The following is an 8,333-nucleotide window of genomic DNA, read 5'->3' as shown; positions in this document are numbered from 1 at the left end:
AATCTGGCATAAATTTGGCATAGATAGAATAATATATAAGGTTTTTATTAACAGAGATCTCAACAATGCGTCCTGGATCATATAGCTCCTGTGTCACCCAGAACAGCACGTCCACATTTTTATTTTTTATGTGTAAAGCAGCGTTAATGAAAACCATGAGTAAAATGTGGCTGTAGCTTCTGGGAAAATTGTCCAGGGACAAAGGCTTGGCTCAGGTTTGCCCTTAACGAGCTGCGCTGCTCGTTAAGCCTCATTATCTTAAGAAAATGCCTTTATTTTCATGTCGAAATAATAATAGGTATTGTTTTCTCCAAACACATTTGGCCACAATCTCTTTTTTGGCCCATCCACTTTGTGTCTTATTCCATTTGTGCCCATAATCACAGTTAAGAACATCGTCTTTAGAGGCTTTAGCCGAGACTTCGGTGCTTCATCAACCCTCCTGAGCAATTTGCATTCTGGCAGCGGAGTCAAAACACAATACACAGCAACTCCCAACAAAGTGCAGGGCGATGTAAGACAAACTGAAATCAAGGGTGGAAAGACGGATGATTGAGCAGAGGAGTGGGCGCATCGGGCGGAGAGATTGTGTTGTTCTTTGTACAGGATGTTTCCCTTGCCGTCACGTGCCGTCGGTTATGCTACAGTGGAAAAATTAATTTCCTAAAGGAAGGCTCCCGTGATTGCCTTACGTACAACGCTGGATAATGAAGTTGGAAAGTAGAGCGGGGGGGGGAGAGTTTACCGCTAAGTCATTTCCAAGTCACGATTGAGTGATAACCTTTTACCCTTTCTGCATATGTGCTTTTTGTGGTGTTTCTTTTCCAGCTGCATCGCTGCCGTGATTGTCAGTACCAGTTAATCACTCGTGTAAGGCCACAGTGGTCAGCTGCGTTGGTGGTACCAGAACGAGCCCAACACGGCGATATTAACAACAGCGTAAACATAATTTGAGCGTTAAATCAGACCCTTCCAGCAATCATCGTCTGGATCTTGTTGTTTAAACTAATAATAATTAGTAATCAATGGAAAATCGCTACAGAGTTTATATTTCTGGCAGGGCGAGCAGGACGTTTTGCAAACCGCTCACCAAACTCCACAGAGGAAATCAGTGTTCTTTTAGCTCCTTGGAGATGTGATGGCTGTTGTTCTGACGCAGCCTCCGTAAGAAGGTTTGTGTCATTTAAGCGAGTGGGAACAAAAGAGTTTAAACCCCGAAGTCACAAAATAAGACGTTTGAACCTACTGATGGAGGCAGCAGTGGATCAACAACTCGTGTGAGGTTTGGTGTAAAATTGTTGACTTTCTGTATTTGGTGACAGGAAGTGACATGTTTTATTATAACTCTTGGGGTTTCTGAAGGTCCTAGCATGTTTAGATACTTGTAGGAGGTTAGATGTTGACACTTGATCGGAAACTAGCTCTAAACGTAAGGTTTTTTGTCTGCATTTGATATAGAATTAGTGCAAAGGATGACACGCAGCTTCAGGACAAGGTTGAAAACAGCCAAATGCTACTTCAATGCTAACCAAATGCAGATGCCTCCTGACCTGGTTAGAAGGCCTTAGCATCACGGCCATCAGGTCTACCAGGTAAGCTGCCCAGCTCCCCCTCCTGATTAGTGACATCACAGCAGCTTACAAAGACTAGAACCTTCTAGCCGCTCCAAAAAAACAACATATAGAGTAGTAGTGTGATTGATGATTGAAGAAGAAGAACAACAACAACAATAAGAGCAAGAACAACAACAACAAGAAGAAGTGTGAGAATTGCCACTTAATAAATGAGTTGTTGTCATAAAAATGACTGACAACGAACACAGATGAATGAAGAGCTGATGAAGTTTGAGTTTCAGGTTTTAAACATCGTCACAAGCATGAATTTATCCTGTAAACAAAGACACATGTTCTTAGATTTTATCGAGCAAATGTGATAATTGGACCGGATTTAAACTCCGATGCACACTCCGGAGCAGCAGGGGACAGTAATGCACCTAATATGTCACCTGCCAACCACCATTTAGAAGAGGTAGAAGAAGAAGAAGGTGAAACAGGAAGAGGAGGAGCTTTACACCTGATTTCAGGAAGTCAGGATGTGCAGGCCTGAGGCCTAGTTTTGAAGTGGTGCCAAAATGTGCTCGTCCTCACGGAGTCTTTCACTCTTTGGATTATTACAGGAACTCCACACCGCTGAATATCAACCAATCGGGTAAGAGTTATACTTGTGTCTTGAAAATAATCGTTTTGACCAGCACATACGTCTTCGAAGGTCATGTTTGTGACAGAGGGTTTTGCTTAAATGCGAGCAGCAGCAGCTTTTAGCTGACGCCGCATCTTCTTTGTGGGAAGATTACGACATGTTTGAGAAGTTTGAGCGAGTAATATCATGATGAACATCCCCTGCTGGTCGTATTTTACTTCCACGGCAAACGCAACTCCCACAGGCCGCGCTGCGATTACTATTATTTTCATAGCGGGGCCTCGTGTAACCAGGGCTCTGCAGCGTTATGAGATGATGCAACATGATGAAAGACCACAGAGGAATGGTCTTTCAATCAGGTATATGTGTGTAGCATCTGCTAGCACAAACATCTGAGTGGGAGTGAGTGTGTTTTGGTCCCACTTCTCCTTCTCTATTACCTCAGATTTACAGCTTTGAGGCCTCGTCTGTGTGTGTAAACCAAAATAACAGACACTACTGCTTTGGCTTGGCGTCCATTTTCCTCTCCTCTTCCTTTTCCATCCCTCTCTCAGTTCCCACTCTTCCTCCCTCTTCCTCATCCCTCTTTACTTGTTGTGTCTGCCGCCGCGCTGCATTCCCTGGCCCCGGTCTCCGTTTACATGCGCCGCGTTTCCGTTGCGGTGCCAAAAATCTCCCCCCTAACGCGATGTCCTATTAGCGAAAATGAGACATGGGAGTCAGGCTCCAGGAATGCTCCTCTCCCCCCAGACTGCCTATCAATTACCATGATGGAAGGTTATGATGATACGTTTTACTGCGTCTGTAGAATCTCTGCTGCGGATAAAATAAAGCGTGATCAGTGGCCCTGGCTTGCGAATAAAATCATAGAAAGCATCGCAAACACAAGCTGATGAGGAGAAAGATCTCGGATGTGGGGGAAAAGGTCTATCAGCTGGTTTGAGGTTTCCTTCAAGTTTCTGGTACTCCGTTTGTCCCTTGGTAAATAAATAATTTGTCCAGTTGTCGCTCAGGGTTCTCTTCCTTTAACCTTCTCGGTGTCGCTTTTGTTGATTTCCGGTCTCCGTTACGCTTGTGTCGCACCTTCACCTCTCTGAACCCAAACTCGTTGGACGTGGTTCCACAGAGTTCTCATAACATCAAACGTCAAAAATGTAACAACAGTAATTTGAGTAGATGTAATTCGTTAAAAACAGACTGTGTCTCTGCACTCTTTCTTTTGTCCGTGTGTGTCAAACTTATGTGAATCGCCTCCTTAGACCATAGTGATGAATTCATGAGCAATATACTAATATATGAGGGATTATTAGTAACAGGTTCCTCAAACCACGGCTTCTAAACATTTATTGCCCCCCACTGTTGTTATTTTTTTATATTTTTAGTTGGGAATGCTGAGTCAGCAAATGTGGATCTCAACAAAATCATCCACGACACGTTCACATTCTTTTCCTGATATTTATACTTTCTGACATATTTAGCTTTTCTTTTTTTTTGGCAAGTTTTCCCCACTTCCCAAATTGTAGGAGAGAGCAGATCAAAGAGTGCTCATCGTTCCCCAACTGCATCTTAATAATAAACTTAACTAATTAGGAAATAAAGCCCCGGGGATGTACCATCTCATTTTTTTTCGCGGGGTCCAAAAATATACAATACACACAGTCACAGTTTGACAAAGACAATTAACGGGACAGAGAAACTAAATGAAATGAGTGAATAAACAAACAAAGTTAAGTATGAAACAGTAAAACACTGAAGATCAAGAGATTATACTCGAGGCAGAGCAGGTGGGTTGGATTATTCATTTTTGAATTATATAACGGGAGAAGTGATGACATATGCACAGTTGTAAAAGTTGTCAAATCTCCTCAGTAAAAGCTCTTGGTTTGGTTTGAGTCTACCTTTCTTTGTCTTTACCTGCTTCGTGGAGGAACAAGTGGAACAGTTTGGAACGGCTTGGTTTATAATACCAACTCTTCTTCTGATTGTATTGGTTGTAACGAGTAACAAAGCGAGTTAGAGGAAATGTAGTGGAGTAAAAGTAGAAGTTGCTCGAAATGTACGGACATGTGAATTTTGCCCTTAAATACAGGAACAAACCATTTGTACGTTGTTACAACACTGGATTTAAGTCTTTCTACTTGACACCACATTACCTCCATCTGTCTTAACTATAGTTTACAGGTACATTTATGTAATATCCAGTCATTTATATACATTTAAGACACTTAAAGGCTTCAGCCACTCAAGTGTTTCCCCTCATATGGCTGGAAAGGTGTGGTGATTTACATGAGGTCAAAGGGCACCAGTGATACATTTGGTAGGGAGGCTGTGAAACCCTGAAATACGACCGGTTTTTGCCCTAATTCTTACAAGATAATAATTTAAACATTTGTTCTTGAGAGTGGGAGCTGCATGATTTACCACCCTACAGGTAAATCCTGCAGATAATGTGTTTTTTTAACCCTATTTTTGCAGCATCGTACTCGGCGTTAAAGTCTCTGAATCTGTCCTCCAGCACTCTTGACCTTAACTGCAGGGTTGAAACATAACATTGACTTTTTACTGGAGGACACCTTTGCTCGGTTCCCTCCACTTTTCCTGTCCTCTCTCTCTCTCTGTCTCTCGTACCGTTTGAAACAAACATCGCGGAGCCATTAAACGAAACCATCTGTGCCGTCGGGCCCTTAAACTGAAACAACAGCTGAAGATGATCCAGAGATTTATTAAAGAGTATAGGCCATTGAACGTGAATGGCGCTGAAATGATTGCTTTTTCTCACTGTCCCCGTCTCCCTTCCAAATCGATCCAGCTGAGGCCAAGCTATCTTCAGAATCACTTGTCTGCAATAGTCAGCCTTGATGTCAGCTTGGCAACAGGTTTTATTTATATTATCTGCGTCCAAGAATGTTTTGTGCAGATGATCTGGCCGAGGTCCCAGTATGACAAGCCTCTCTGACATGTGTTCAGTCGCTCAGGAAACCTGTGTGCGAGCTCGGCGCTGTATATCATGGCTCTGTGATTAGTAATAAGCTGCTTTTTTTTTTTTTTTGAAGGGCAGGGGTGGGATAAAGATGTGGGCTTTGACTGAGCGCTGCCAGACACAGCTAATGGCTACCCAACAAACCTGCACATGGTGGCGCACACCAGAACTTCTGCAACGCACATTTTGCCTCAGGGGTCGGACAGTAAATGCCACATCAGCCAGGATTCATTCTTAAAATGGCTTGCAGTGAGTCGTTTGGGATGTTTTTTTCTCTATCGGTGTCATCGCACATGATGACAACGATTTAGATTTCATGCTTTCCAGCCCTTGTGATGTATTATAAAGAGCCACAAGGGAAAGCTGCATCTTTCATATTGATTAATAATGATCTCATTGAAGATTCTTGTTTTTCCTCTTTAAAAAACACTTATTTGACTGAAGAACAAGAACAAAATTCATAAATCAGAAAAATAAAATGATTCTATTCTAGAATAATTCCACTCTTAAGTGGTTATTTTGATTAGGAAACTTTTTAACAAGCTAATCCTTTTAGAGGTCTGGTGAATAATTGCACATTGGATTCATGATACAAGGAAATGTATAATATTTTCTTTCTTCTACATTTTGTTGTAATACGCCGACTTATTTACCCATCCTTTTCATTTTTGATTTAGTTTTTGAGCACAAAATTGACGTCGAATGAATGAATATTGGTCTGCTTTACTCTTTGTACTATCAGCTTCATGCTGGTGTTGTGTTTACGTACGGCTGCTTTAAAGAAATGCTTCATCACTTTGGGAAATGAGCGTCCTTTTGCTTTTTTTATTTGCTCTTCACAAACTCGCGTTTGTGCGTTTAAGTGCAGAGTTGGAGGCAGTTCATGGCTCAGCATAAAGACTGTAGTGTCGGGGGGGGGGAGTTGGAAGCTCGTGCACAAATGACTGTTCGATCTCGTTTATTGAATTATATGCTTAAACAGAAAACCTGAAATTTGTGGCTTTGACTGCACAGTTTGTGCCAAACTGTTTCTTAGGAAACAGGTACACACTGACACTGCTGTGCAGTTTCCCTGAAGTCTTTTTTGTCACAGGCGAGGTTGCCAGGTTTGGTCCGATCATGACCAAATGTGCTTCGACTTCCACCTGGCAACGTTTGCTGTATTTCTTTTTTTACGAGAGCTGCTGCTCAAAGTTATTGAGCAAATGGATACATTTTTACTGTAAAAAAACAAAGCCGCAACTTTTATCAAATCTTAAAATATTAGCTTCAAAATAATTGTGATTGGTCTCTGACTTGTGCTGGTGAGAATCGAGACGCTTTGGCCACGCTCAGATTACCAGGCTGAAGTGATTCATATCGGATTTTTTCCACTGATGTGACTCAGATCTGATTTTCTTTTTCAGGACTGTGTGGACACAGAAACGATTGTCAATTCCAGTTTTCAAAACTCATTTGTGTCACTGCAGTCACTGAGCAGAGCTCAGATTTACTGTGTATCTGATTATCTGCCACATGAGGGAGAACAGTCGTGTTAGTCGCTTTTAGTTCCTGGATTTGAGCTAAAGTTTTTTATATACGTGTATATATACACATATATATGTATATATATATGTATATATATATATATATATATATATATATATATATATATATATATATATATATATATATATATATATATATATATATATGTATATATATATATATGTATATATATATATATATATGTGTATATATATATGTGTATATATATGTGTTTATATATGTGTATATGTATGTGTATATATATATGTATATGTGTGTGTGTATATATATACATATATGTATAGGAGGAAAACTTAAAATACTGTACTTTTTGGATGCTACCACATTAATTCCTTTTATGTGTATCACCCATTTTTATTTTTCACTGAACAAATTATCCAAATTTACTAAAAACAAGGTACTTAAACTGTGAAACTTAAAGTCAGTAGGAATCGCCAGGGACGCCATGATACGATACTCTCATGATATTAGAAAATACTGAGTATTTGCAAAATCGTATCTCGCGATATGCTCGCATATATAATCACTTTGTGAACTGAAACGTCCTTTTTTTTCATGCTAATCCACAAAAAGACCCATTTTTATTTGTAACATCAGTTAAAACATTTTTTCTGTACATACAATACAATAAATGTACCCATTGTATTCATTATTCATAGTTGAGATCATATTTGTTGCTTTAAGCACAATTTTCTGTAATAATTTGCTCGTATTTTATTATATTTTGATCACCTTTTACCTTACTTTTATTTTCTTGAGTGTTTTAAAATCTTGAGGATTCAAAAAAACACGTTATCGCTGCAATGGAATTCTCCTTTCTCCATGTGACTACCTGATTACTTGTGTTGAATAAGAAAATAGAGGACAATGCAAGAGAAAAAAAACTAACAAAAATACTTTACATAATAAATAGCATTTGTAAATAAATATAAAAACGTACATATTTGTTACATATTATTTCAGTTATGAATAAGTTATTTTTACTTTAAATGCATATCTGTATATCTGCTAAACCATCAATTTAGGGTTAGTGTGAGCTGTGCTCCCCTGCTGGGCTGTACAAGTACTGCAGGTGGTCTACAGTACCTTCAGAAACACTACAATAAAGATACTTCACTTTTTAATCGGACCTTCTGTGGAATTAGTGTAACATGTCCATTTATTGAAACTGGTGGGGAGTTAAAATTGATGGCGGCCATTTTGGTTCTGCCGTTTTCAGGTCAAAAATGAAGGAAAATGTGGCAGTTAATTTTTGAAGTTAACTTTGGTAATTGTTGCTTTAAACTTTCATCCACTTTAGTTCAACACACACAAACACACGCCGGGACCATTTATCCTGAGATGTGTTTAAATGTGGCCAGATGCTTATAAAGCACATGAAATGTCACTGATTAAAACAAATCTGTTCAATTGCAACATTCAGTTTCTGCCACAAATGTGTTTATTTGTTTCTTCAGAGCAGCTGGTACTCTCTCTCTCTCTCTCTCTCTCTCTCTCCCTCCCTCCCATGGGGGAGTTCACAGCCCCTACATCTGGCAGCGTCATGTTGAACCTCCCACCTCGGCCAGCAGATAAGCCCCAGTGATGGATACGTGGTGTCACCATC

The sequence above is a fragment of the Solea senegalensis genome, linkage group LG18, assembly GCF_019176455.1.
Source record: "Solea senegalensis isolate Sse05_10M linkage group LG18, IFAPA_SoseM_1, whole genome shotgun sequence".
Taxonomy (NCBI): domain Eukaryota; kingdom Metazoa; phylum Chordata; class Actinopteri; order Pleuronectiformes; family Soleidae; genus Solea; species Solea senegalensis.
Note: the sequence above shows the minus strand (reverse complement) of the source record.